General features: G+C 41.6%; 1 protein-coding gene across 5 annotated transcripts in view; it reads left to right on the forward strand.

Moving 5' to 3' along the window:
* The window catches only part of CELF4 (CUGBP Elav-like family member 4), a 706,944-nt gene extending 704,808 nt beyond the window's left edge, over positions 1 to 2,136 (forward strand). For 2 of the 5 annotated variants that reach the window (XR_004305625.1, XM_015848273.2), the window contains one exon: positions 620 to 2,136. The gene's annotated coding sequence lies outside the window, so the exon portion shown is untranslated. Of the gene's footprint in view, positions 1 to 423 lie in introns of all 5 variants that reach the window. The other 3 variants (XM_015848275.2, XM_015848274.2, XR_001551883.2) reach the window with 2 other exon arrangements.
* The last annotated feature ends 11,221 nt before the right edge of the window (positions 2,137 to 13,357 follow it).

The raw sequence follows: 13,357 nt of genomic DNA on the forward strand, positions 1-13,357 counted from the left end.
ATCCCTCACTATTATTTTGATTTATGATTATTATTACTATTAGGAACAATTGTATTTTTCTCTATCATGATCGTGACTACCTTGCTTGCTTTGGGTTTGATCCGGTTCTCACTGAAGTCAAGGGGAATCTTTCTGTTGACAAGAGTGGGAGCAGAATCAGAGCCAATGACTCAAAAAGCAAACCACTAAAGCAGAAACCCCATCCTGTCCCAATTGAAGGGAGAAGAAAACACCCATTACTTTCAACAGGAGCAGGATTGGGCCCAAAAGAACAGACTTGTTTTTAATTTCGTTTTCATTTTTAGGTCTCTTTCCCCTGTCCCAAATACTGCCCCTCCCCTCCCCCCCCCCCCTTCCTTTCCTACTTCCCCCTTCCCCCTTCCCTTTTTGATTTAATTTGCAATGATCTTCTTCATTTTTTAGGGCAGCAGCTGAATGGGCCACAATTAGAAAAACAAAACAAAACAAAAAAAACAAAAACAAAAAAAACCCACAAAAGTATATATTAAAAACAAAACAAAACAAAAAATAACGTGAACTGTTGGATTACACCTTTGACATATCAGCAAATATCAATCAAGCTGAAGACTTCAGACTTATTCTCTCTTTGATTGTTTAGACTGTAACATTTCTTCAAGAAAAGTATCACATCTGCTGACTTCGAAGGACATGCGCTTGAAAACAAACAAACAAACACATAAGTAAAATCAGAACAGGAACAAGATCAACCAGGATTTCTGAAGAAACACTGATATCACCACAGCGGCTTTTCTTCAAACAGGAGATGCAAACCTGGATACTGACAAAGGAGTGCCTGTTTGCCACCAAGGATGCGGTTACCATGCGCGACCCATGGTAACAGTCACTGAGCATCTTTATCTGTCATTCCTTAGCTATATAGGGACCAAAGGACAAAACTTTTTACCGCAGACTTGTAGCTGTATGTAAAATATGGAAGTTCTTTCCTTTTCTCTGAGCTGTTCCTAAAACAGTTTTTGAGAGCGATTATAAGAAATATATAAAAATTAAAAAAAAAAAATGCTTAAATGCTTTTAAAACGGCAAGATAATAGTTCTTTGATACTTTGGGAGGTTCTTTGGTTATACATTAATTAGAGTCTATGAAGCTTTCATATGGTTTTCTGTATAATACGTAAGGATTGCGCTGTTAAAGGCAGGTTAGATGGATATCTATGAAAAGCAAAAAAATAAAAATAAAAAAAAGGAAAAACATAAATGAATACACTAAAAAGCATAGAAGAGAAGAGAAAGGAAAGATGGTTGATATTAAAATGGAAAACAAAACAAAAAAAAAAAAAAGAAAAAAAAAGAAAAAGGTTTGTAAATGCTTCTAACTCTCCCCATTTAAAATCCTAATAGTTGTACAGAATTTAAAAAAGAAAGTTTAAAATACCTATATAATAGAAAAAAAGAAAAAATTAGACAACATAAAAAAATAAAAAAAACAAAAAAGCAAAAAAAAATAATACTACATAGAAGTTAGCGTTAATGCTAAAAACAAAGATGTTGTAGAACTGTAATTTTTGTAGAGTTTAGATTGAGCATAAATTCCTACTCTGCCAATTGCTGTTGGATGCTGTTATTTATTAAGGAGACAAAGGAGATAAATGGCTATTATGGCAGCTTTTTTAACTGCAAGCATTCCAGCTATTAACAAAATAAACAGAATAAAACTCGACTCTGTAGACAATGCAAATGGGAAAACAAAACAGCTGTCTTTTTATCAGACGTTCGTTCTAACTCGAGCGATGAAACACAGCTAAACGCTTCATGTCTTCATGATCTGCTGTCCGCGAAATTCCCATCATCCTATGCTTCAGTAGCTTCCATATTTGCTCTAGAAACCTTCAGGGCAAGTGATTAGCCTAGAAACCTTAAACTTAAAAAATAAAAAAAATAAAAAATAAAAAAAAATATAAAAAAAATAAAAAAATTTAAAAAAAACATTAAAAAAAAACCTAAGTATAAAACCTAAGTATAAGACAAACATTAAGCAAACAATCTCTTTGAAGAACTTCTGAAACTGTTTACAAGGAATTTTGAGAAACGGGGATGTTTAAAAAAAAAAAAAAATAGATGCTGGCTCTGTTTTTCTGTAAATAAATTTGCATATTTTGTAGGACTTTTAATTGTAATGATAGAGAAAAACAAGGAAAACTATTTAATGAAAGCACGATATTTATCTTTGGTAAATGACTTTAGAGCAGTTAAAAAATAAGACATTGCTTTAAAAAATCTGACTCAGAAAAAGAAAAAAACAATGAATTATTTAAGAACACATATATTTTAAAGTATATCATATTTATTATAATTTATTTTCGCAGTCTTAAAACTTGATTTACATCATTCTCACACTTGTTTGCATTGACTGAGCAGTGTGATAATTGTTTCTGATTCTTTGGTTTAACTGTTTTAATGTTCTTTTTTGTTTTTCTTAGTGTTTTTTTATCTTGATCTCAAGCTTCTTTTTTCCTTTTTTCATTTTTTTTCCTTTTTTTTTTCCCCCTTTTTTTACTTTGTTATTTTTTGTTACTTTTTAATTCCCTAATGGGCCTGATCTTCCCGTCCTTACTCCAGCAGAACTCCCTCTGGGATGTGTTGGGTATTTTGCCCGAGCAAGGACAGCCAGACTGAGCCCACAGCTAGGAAGTACAGATGTGTAACGCAGCTGCAGTTCCATACAACTGCTCTTTCACTCTCAATTCCCTAAAACTCCTTGTAATCTTCTGTAATTATTGAATGACGCTTTCCAGCTTAGCCCTAAATAAAGCACAGTTTAAAAAAAAAAAATACCATGTTCTTTGCTTCTTGATGGCTTTCCTTAATGTGTTTGCTTTGAGAACGAAATGAATCTATTTCAACTCTTTCATTAATATACATTGTTTGAGTATCAGAACAAATCCCTTTGTTATATAAAACATATCTCATTGGATTGAATTAATGACACTGTTTCATTTAATGTCTGCTTGATATTCCACTGTGGTTTACCTTAAACCTAGTAGGTTAGAAGATCAAATAATGGTACATACAAATTAGAGTCATTGTAGCTCCTGTTTGAAGCCTGTTGTTTGATTTCACGCTCATAGTTATTTCATGCTGATAAGTGTAGACGCCAGAGCTTGGGACATTGCTCCTTTTGCTGCTCTGGGACAACCCTGTGAAATTCAGCAGTCTCCAGAGGTGAGGTTCAGTTTCTTCCTGAGCATCCCTCACATCTCATCCTTTGAATGATGGTTTTTCCCACAGCCTCAAATGGCTGTACCAGGTCAGCTGAGCTGAGGACAGGGCTGAAATCAGGATCTTTGCGTTTCAGTCCCAATACTTGCAGCCACGTCTGCTTTTGGACAAGCTGCACCAGCTAAATCTGTCTCTAAATAGGACTAATGGTGCTTGTCCATAATATGAACTCCACAGATGGAAGGAGTTCTATTAGTAGAAACTCCTATTATTACTATTATGAGTTACTAATGTCTGTTCAGGGCTATAGAAATAAATGAAATGTAAATCAGGTGATAAATACTGGGAGGGAATATGGTCAGTATTATTATTATTATTTTTTTTTCATCTGAAGGAAAGGGTAAATGCAGAGGAGCACATTCATCAGTCTCATCTCTGCTTACAGCACATCACAGGGGATGCTCAGAAGAGGATAAAGGTGAGGGAATCAGCCTCAAACTTCACTCAGCTAGAAAATGAGGATTAAGTCTCCAGTTTCTGCCCCAAAGCCAGTTCAGAATCCTACCCCAGGCTGTACGGATGCGGGAGACAGAGGCTCATCCTCTGATATCAGCCAGTTTTGAGTGTTAGATCACCCAAAGCCCTTCTAAGAGAGGAAAAAACACAGATAGGGAAGAGGCATATTAAGAGTGGTGCTGAAAGCTGTTGCCCAATTCCCTCTCTATTTCTCAGGCTGCCATTTTAGCTCTTCCTTGTTGCCCCCAAGCTCCCTCCTTTCCAATACTGCATCAGTGCAGTGGGCTTGGGCATCCTGCATGACACTGAGCACCTGAAAGGTGTACCTGAAAGGTGTACCTGCAAGGGCATGGCCATGTGGCCTAAGTAAAATGGGATATGTTCCCAGGGTATCCAAATGGGGACATCCCTGGCTACTATAGGGGATGACAGTTGCATACTGTGAGATGACATTTCAGAACCTTTTCTCAGGTACCTGCAATATGCAGTGGGTAAAATATCTAGTGCTGGAGAGCAATCACAAGGGGAGGCCAGAAAACACTGTTAAAGTTACCTGGGTGGCCCAGGTCAGTACTTGACTCCCAAAAATACTTAGCTCCAAAGAGACATCATAGGGGTTACTGAACTGAGGAACCTGGCATTGGAGACCAGTGGAGACAAACAATGGATCAGTAGGGACCCTGCATTCTCCTCACTTTTTTTTTTTTTCCACCATATCCCCAGGTATTTAAGTGGGAAAATCTCCATGCCCATTCCCCCCAGAAACCAGAAATACTGCAACACTGTCTGCCCTCTGTAGGTTCATTTAACACTGGTGTGCAGGGAGACGGAAGCACTGCTGTGCCCATACTGCTGCCTGAACCATGTGCTGTTTACTCGCTGAGCTCAGCTCTCAGGGTATATTGAAAACACAGACTGAAATAGGATGGGCTGAAGCAGAAATGCAGACTTGGCCATGTGGTTGATTAAACACCCTTCTCTGGGCTGTTCACACATACCCACCCTGTTTTAAGCTTTAACTGTTTGCTATATAGAGACCCTCTTCTTCATTCACACTGCCATTAAGGTGCTGTATAATCAATAAAGCTTTGCACCATGGGTTGGTTTCAGCATGGGGCTGTGCTGTTGGGGCTGGCATGTAGACCAGTGTGAAGATGAAGAGAAAGGCAAATCCAGCCTGAAAGCCTGCAGCTGCCTGCCCACATGCACCAGAATATAGCAGACCAGGAACACCATTGCAGAAGCTCAAAAGCCACTGGGTGTTTGATGCTGGCTGCTGCCTCTTATTTGTAGCTGTTAAATCACATTACATGAAACTAAAGGTGTATTAAAGGTAAAGCATGCACCCTTCACCATGGTGCTCCTTGGAGCAACCTTTGGTACGAGCCATGGTTTGCAGTCATTATTTTGGGAATCCCATAGACATGCCTCAACCACAAATCATGCTTCTGTGTCTCTAAGACAACAGAAAATCCCTTCTTCAAGACAATCTGCATTTCCCAACATAGCCACACATAAGAGGAAACCTTTCCTCCACCACCACCACCACCACCACTCCATTTCCACTCTCTGCAGCTGTTCATTAAACCACTTTGAATACGGAGCTCTTCCTGCTGTCCTGACATCATGACACTATTTGGAAATGTCCTTATGATGCAAAATGAGGACTTTTCCACTTTGAACATTTCAGTTTCCAGCAGCACACTTCCCCTTGTTGCAAATACACCAGGACTGTGACTACTGTGAATCAATGCCAAACATTCCTGTTTATGGTCCCAGGAAGCCACTCACACTCCACAGGGCTTTTGCAAGTGGGGAAACACATATCACTGGGTGCCTCAGTGAGATGTACAAGCTTCTGTACACCAGCTCTTAGAGAAGGAGGCTGCTGATGTTGGTCCCTACGAAGGTCCCTCGGTAAATTCCATTTGAGAATACCTGGTTCATCCTATCACTTCAGAGCCACTGGAAGATGAGGTTATGGTCTACAAATGCCTTTTGGAGTGTCACTGGTGCCCTACTTACTGAAGAAAACTGATACTAATTCAGATTTTAGTCCCACGGCTTCCCTGTAAATACAGTAAGAACTCTCAATACAGCAAACAAATCCAAAATAAATCTTTGGAAGGTAGCAAATCAGAGCCCTTGTGCACCACTTACTGTGTGAATGAGGTCACTCTGGTATCTCTTTGCACACTTACAGTCACCACCGGTACTGTACAAGCTTTTCTTAGTGCTCACTCAACCCTGAACATCCCTACACACTGCTTCTGAAGAAACCATATAGCACTGTCACTGATAAAAACACAACTGGTTTTGTGGCAAGAAACACCTTGCTGCCGAGCATCTTCTCTCCATGGCATTCAGAAGGCACCCTGAATTCTGGGTCTTGATCGGGTAAGTTTTCAACCTGCCATAGATTATCTCCAGCTGAGCACAGACTGGAGAAGGATACGTGCATATGTGCATACGTGCAGGTAAACGTGCCGTTACAGAGCACCGGACACCTAGCAAAGGAACACAGACTGCTTGGTACACCTTACCCTGCTGCTTGGGACGTGCTCCTGGGACTCATGCATTGCTGGGTTACAGTCATTGCTTGCAGCTCCTCAAAGCAAGAGCCCCAAGCACACACATCTTCACATGGTCAGTGGGTGGGTTGACAGTCGCAGTGCTGAGCCACAGCTTGGTATCCCCAAAATGGTGCTCCCCTCCTCAGCTCTGCAGGGACCCTGAGCTTCTCCTCACCTTCAGAGGCACGCCACATCATGCACTTTGCTTTTTCCACTCACTGCACAGAGATTTTCAATTGCCCATTTTATGCTGTGAAGCCTACCAGGCAGCAAAGCACCCACAAATTAGGCATCCTGACTGTAATGACTCCTTTGCAGGTCCTTTCTTCAGAGGGTGAGGGAGATGATTCCATTTCAGTGAACTACAGAGCAGGCTCCAGAACTGGAGTGGCTGTCAGCAGGCACACTGTACATGGATCCTCCTACCTACTCCTACAAGAAAAGATTACCTTCTTTCAGCTAGAACAAAGAGCAATTAAGTGAGACAATGGGCCTAGCTGTGTTGGTGAACCATCTGTCATCAAGTGTTAGACATTAGCAATATCTTTTTTAAGCCAAGCTAGTCGATGCCCCCAGCCACTGTTACAATAGCATGTAAGCTGAGATGAAAAGCGTCAGCCTAATTTTTCCTCAGTTTAACTCCTTCCACTTGGTCTGCACTGTTACTGATGCTCCCTACAGCAACCCCAGAGCACGCTGGAGCACATGCATCTCATACAATGGGTATCCAGCAAACACTTTGCATCACATTTCATGCAAGTGCACTGCAATAGGCTCTGGGTACAGCCTGCCTTGGTTCAAGGGCAGGCAGCCAGGAGACTGGTGACAAAGAGATATTTGCCTTTGGATCCAATGCTCACAACTTCAAGGGACATCCCGAACACCTACACTGCCCAAATGCCAAAGACAAGGAGAAGTGAAACTCTGTGTATGTCTCTGCTGGTTGATCAGCAGCAAGTTCAGGATATGAGCAGGAGCAGGACGCTGGGATTAGGCACATGTCACCCTGAGAAGAGCAAGCTAGCCCTGTGTGTGAGACCAGCTGCCACCCCCTGCGCCCAATGCGAGCACAGCATTCAGTGTGAGAAGGACAAACCTCAGCTCTGATACTGAGGCTGTACACAGCTGCCCAAGCCAAAACAGGGCAAAGAACCTGGCTCTGCTGATTAAGCTTTGCAGTTTAAGTGGGACTTGTCCTGTATCTGGCTTATTTATGCCCTTTTGGTTTGCAGCCCAAAAGTCTGATCTTAAGGCTTTACTAAGTAAATATTTTCTCTGCTTGACTACCAAGCTTTTGCAGTGCTGGGAGAAAGTTGTGTTTGGGTGAAATACTGTACATTTAAGGTGTTTTATTTTCCTAGAGGTAGGGAATCCACGTAAAGCAACACACTTGCCTGAAAGACTTACAGTCCAGATCCAGTTTAATCAGAGACTGGGGAATTTTTCCTTCCGTGAAGAGGCTGATATCGCCAAATGCCCAATTTCAGGAAGGGTTCTCATCCATCAGATTTAAAAGAGCACTCCTTCCCCATTAACTGGGAACAGTGAAGAAATGTGGGCAGGGCTCTGTGCAACTGGGGACGAATCTTTTTTGACCAGACCTTGCTTTGCCTCTGTTCTGGATCATCAGCAATAGCTACTTGCCACCATGTTGGTCAGTAAGACGTCTTCTGACAAACCTAAATCAGGGGGGTCTGTGTCACTGCCCATTAGCCCTGCCAGTGCTTTGCTGAAGTTTTAGCCAAAAAATTTACTGAGACCTTACTTCTCAGTCCTTAGTTCTCCAAGACAGGAGTGTGCAGATAAGACATTGTATGTTCAGCGGGTGATGGACAAATGGTCACAGCTGAGCTCTACATCTGGCTGAATGAGAAAACACTCGAAGGGACATTGGTGAAGATGAGAACCACTAGATCTCAGCTGAAAGGTTGTAACCAAGAGAAGCTGAGTGCAGTGGGATGTCAAACGGCTTAGCCATGGTTTCCTCTGACTACTTGAAAAAGCCCAACAGAGCACACACATGCTCAGGCACCATATAACTGGGAGGAAGAACTGGAGATACCGTGTCCCTCTTTCCTGAGCCAACAGACATGGAGTGTATCAAGTCACCAGTGGGCATGGGTGAAGAGGCCATAGGTTTGCAGGAAGCCGGTTTCAGTGCTGCCAGTCTAGTTCCAGTCTGTCCAGAAATGTGACTTCAAAGACAAATACAAATATAGATCAGTTCAGTAACGCACAATTGGAAGACAAGTCGAAGGGACAGTTATTGGTCATTCTCACCTGGCAGGAAGGGAAATTATATGGAACAGGGACTTGGAGAACTTTAGCCATTTGACTGCTTGACTAAACTGTACAAAGTGACTGATGTGAAGACTAAGTAGGTATGACAATGGCAGGGATAATTGTGCGTGCAAAATAGATCACTGAGCTCTTCTATGACCTGCCTTGGTCACTGTGAAGTTACACAATTTTCATGGTAACCAGAAATGCAAATGAAGACAGCATTTCTGCTCCTCAGACATTTCCAGCGGCTGGACATCTGTCAAGCTCCTCCCATGCTTTTGCAGTTATGGTTGTTTAAAGCATTCAGTAATGCTCTCTTTTTGAAAAAGAGAAAGAAAGAAAAAAAAAAAAAAAGTAAGGAAAAAAAAAAAAGGAAAAAGAAAGAAAAGAAAAGCTAATGGGGACGTTATAACTTATTTCAACAGACCCCTCACAAAAATGAACAGGAATCAGTCATTTCTTCCCAATGTAAAGGTCCTTTAGCCCCAGCTAAAGGTGTTTTAGAGAGTCAGAGAAGCTGGCATATCCTGTCCCAGCATGTCCATCTTTTACCCAAGAAAAACAGTGCTTGATGTGAAATGTTGCAGTAGACAAACAGCCGTGCACTGCTTATGTGTGAAATGCCCTTTAGCCCCTTACTTTATCAGGCCTGAAGTTGTTCTTTTGGCAATAAGATCAACAGAAACCTCTGCATTTTTCTTCCAACAGTTAAATTATTTATGAGCTTTGAAAATAATCCCACTTTGTCTTCTAACCCTAGTTTTGCATATATACATGTCTTTCTCCATGTCGACCCCTGTGAATTCTTCAGCTAAAATATGCATTCATTAGAAAAACATTTCAGGGTATTTTTTTTCTCTCCTCTTTATCTACTTGCTTGAATATGTTGTAAACTTGATTAATGTTGCCTTCTAATCTCTTTTTTTCTAGAGAGAACACCTGGAGCTCTTTTAACCTGCCTCAAATAAAAAATAAAACTGAAAAGCCAAACAACCCAAGTTGCAATGTCACACCTTCACACCCCTTTCCTTTCCCCGGTCATCCAATGTTCCTCTTCCAAGAGACTGGACACTGGGCAAAACCTGTGGCAATGGATCTATAGAACTATGGGTTTCTCCTAAAACCCCCTTCCCTGTGCTCCCAGTAGCCTGCTTAGTTTTTAGCCTCTCTCTGTCTAGAATAGTTTGGGGAGATTTATGACAGCAATTCTTCTGGTTCCTTTCACAATGTGTTTTCCACTATTCTCATCTATCGCTCTGCCAACATGCATCATTTATTTAATACCAGTCAGTAGCCACATTAAACTTTTTTCTTTTTCTTTTTCTTTTTTTTTCTGAGGACATTTCCTCCAGTACCTGGGGAAATTGTGTAGGTAAATAAAGTCTGAGCCAACACTCTTGGACCAGCCTTTTCTGCCTCCACCCAAAGCTCTCCATAGGCATCAATCATCCTTGAACTAGGATTCTTCTCATTTTAATTACGCTAATATTGCCATAATTTCATTCTCGTTAACAGCAATTGAGTTTCAGTCTCTGCAGATGGTGGAGTTGGACAGTTACCAAGACACATGCCATCTTGAGAGGAGTGTATGGACCACTGCTTAGCCTATGGCGGTGTTACTCATCACCATTTCTGCATTGCATCACTTCACTTTACCCATTTTTGAAATGGCGTATGACTTTGCTTCATCTTGGTTTTGAGACTTATAAAAGAGACTTTTAAAAGTATACGGGGCTCCATTTCTCATCTACCTCATTCTTGATAAAGTACTCTGACTGCTTTGATAACATCAAATCAAGGCTACAGAAGAAATGTATTACCTATTGCTGTGGATGCACGTAGATCTATGAGTATGTTACTACTATAGATATCCCCTAAAATTCCCAAACAGAGCAGGCATAGAACCAAAATCACAGCAGCGATGGGAAGGGAGCTCTGTGCTTTCTAGTTCAATCTCCTGCTAAAATCAGGTCTGTTTGTGGCCATGTTGCTTGTTATTCTCATGAAATAAAGCTATAAAAGGCTATATAGGTAGACTTGTACAACTATAATTGTACTTACATTGTGAAACAGGCACCCAGTGCAGCTCTCTCTTCACTGTTGCCTAACCTAGCAGATCTACTAGGGTTTACTTCATCTCCCTTCTGGACTGGGTATCTTTGCAAGGAAAACTGGTGTGGGCAGGGAGAGTGGTGAGCTCAAAAACATTTACCCTAAGTGCTGGGATGTGCAGAGGGACAAGGACCCCTCTGCACTCTGTGGGTAAATGCCCTGCCTCACACGGTAGTTCCCAGTTCCACCCAGTGGAGAACTGGTTTCCCATATGCACACCAATTGCTTGTCACTGGCTGCCCTCATCAGGCCAAGTCCAGCCTCAGAGCCTGCAGTGTGAAGGCAGGAGATGATACATGCACAGCTGGAAATTAGAGCTCATCTAAGCTGAGAAGGGTGACCTGAGGAACTGCTGCATCCCCCTGGCTGATATGCCAAGGAACCTCCAGTTTAGACCTGGCTAGATGTCAAAAATTGGTACAGACCAAAGTGCAGCAGTCCTCGCAAGAGGGTCTTGTCATTGTGGCTGCAAGATTGAAGAATGATATTACATGGATTCAGTGTCTTTTAATGCTGAGTACAAGTCCGATACAGCTGATGGAAATTATGATGGACTATTGCAGCCTTCTAGGCTGGAGAAGATGCTAAAATCTCTTCGGGAGATTACATCTGTCCAGATTCTGATGTGACTGCTGCCTCATACTTCATCTGATGGCTGACATCCCGACGCACTGGTAAGACAAGTCCCCCCCAGATGGTGGCTGTACAGCTGAGGTAAACATGAAATGGTGTCTGTGGCAACCCATAAGAGTCAGTACTTCCCCTTCTCTCTATGTTTAGAACACTCAAAGTCAGGTGACAGTGCAGGGTCCTGATCAGATCTATCTCCCCCAAGCATGTGAAGCGCATGAGAAACACCCATGGAAAGGTGGGAAACAGTTTCACTCAGATTTCGTGTTGTCGTCATTCTTCTACGGGTTCCTCTAGGGTATATTTCCAATCTATAGTATTTTTTAACTCATTTCATGCATTATATAAACTGGGGGGAAAAAAAAAGAAAAAAAAAAAGAAGAAAGAAAAAAAAAATTAGGTACAACACGATAATAGTGAATATGGAATGTTCTGATTGCTTAAAACTTGGGAAAGGTGTGCATGAACAACAGGGAAAAAAACTTGTCCTTGTCTCAGGTATAAATGAATGGAGTTGGTGTCTGCACTTTGGGGTAGCTAATTTGGTGGGAAATGAATTAAAACACAGAGGTCTGAAAGAGAATCACCTTTTAAGGGTAAAAGGTCTTGAATTCTGCTTGCTGATCAGAATGACACCAGTATTTATGCTGATGGCCAATAAGGGCATTCCTGACTCCAATTTCATTTCCAGAAAACATTAATGTTACCTCACAGTGCGTTATTTGAATCAGTGCACGTCGCCAGAGGTTGAATAAGACGGTTTCTCCACACTCTGCGACGGAGTACCGACACTTACTAAATTATGCTGTTAAATACTGTAGTATGGCTATAAAATACAATGAAGGCCCATGGAAAGATGCCAGCCTTCTGAGAAAGAGAGAGCACTTTTTGGAACCCTGCCTGTGGCCCGTAATTTTCACTTCCTCCCACTACAGAGTGAAGTGACATGAAAGGACTTGTAAAGTCAAGTCCAGGAGACTGGTAGGGATTTGAAAGAGTAAAGCTAAAGTTAGATTGTCGACACTAGCATTTGACCTGCTTGAACTTTGTGGAGAAGGAGGGGGGGGAGAAAAATCTCCCACACGTTTCCTTAGAAGGCCTCCGTGGAAAAATAATTGAATTCCAGCCTGGAAAACAGACATTCTTCAGCCCAAACGGGGTCAAAACTTTCAAAATACATAAACTTTTAAATGGAGAAACTGTTGATTCAGTAGCAGCAAAACTTTCAGGGAGAAGCTGCCAACCAGCCCAGAGTTTGAGAGTATTTTTTATGGGAAATAGTATTCAGTGAAGGAGAAGGACCCATAACAAAGAGTGGAAGTACAGCTCACGCAAACTGAGACTTGCACCAGCAAGTGCAGCGATTCACATGAGCACTGATGCACACAACCAACAACAAAGCCTTTTAAGTCCATCAGACCCCCCCCCAAAAAAAAAACTGAATAAGCAAGAAAGGAAAAGAAAGAGGAGTCAGCACTGACTTTTCTGTATCAAATATATTTCTGCAGGAAAGCTGTGTCCATCTCCAGTAGCCACAGTCATGCTGTGTGGGGTCCTGAAGGCCTTCATTGCATGAACACAGAGCTGAGGATGGCTCAAAATCTGAGAATCAATAGCAAAACACGAGCAACAAGAACACAAAAGCAACACAGATGCAAACTGTTCAGAGGAACAGAGGAAAACCCTATGACATATGGCACTGCTAGTCAAACAGCTGATAGAACACACTGCCCACATGACTGCTACCACATTTCTTCAGAGGACAGTTTATTGGAGCAAGGATGAATCTAAGGAACAGAATTATGTGTTGGAGGCAGATAAAAAAATTTCCATGGGACTTATCATCCTAGGTGTGTACATTATCTTCATATATTTTGTATGTTGCTGCATCTATATTCAAGCAGTAATCCAGCACTGAGGCATGCTGTCTCTACTTGTCTTAGGTATAACCCTCTTCCAGGTGGCCAAAAACAGAGAGCAGAATAACATTCCTAATGATGATACTTGAGCATAGACATCGTTGTCACCCAGGGAGTGGCAGAACAT

Source organism: Coturnix japonica, chromosome Z, assembly GCF_001577835.2.
Source record: "Coturnix japonica isolate 7356 chromosome Z, Coturnix japonica 2.1, whole genome shotgun sequence".
NCBI classification, from domain to species: Eukaryota; Metazoa; Chordata; class Aves; order Galliformes; family Phasianidae; genus Coturnix; species Coturnix japonica.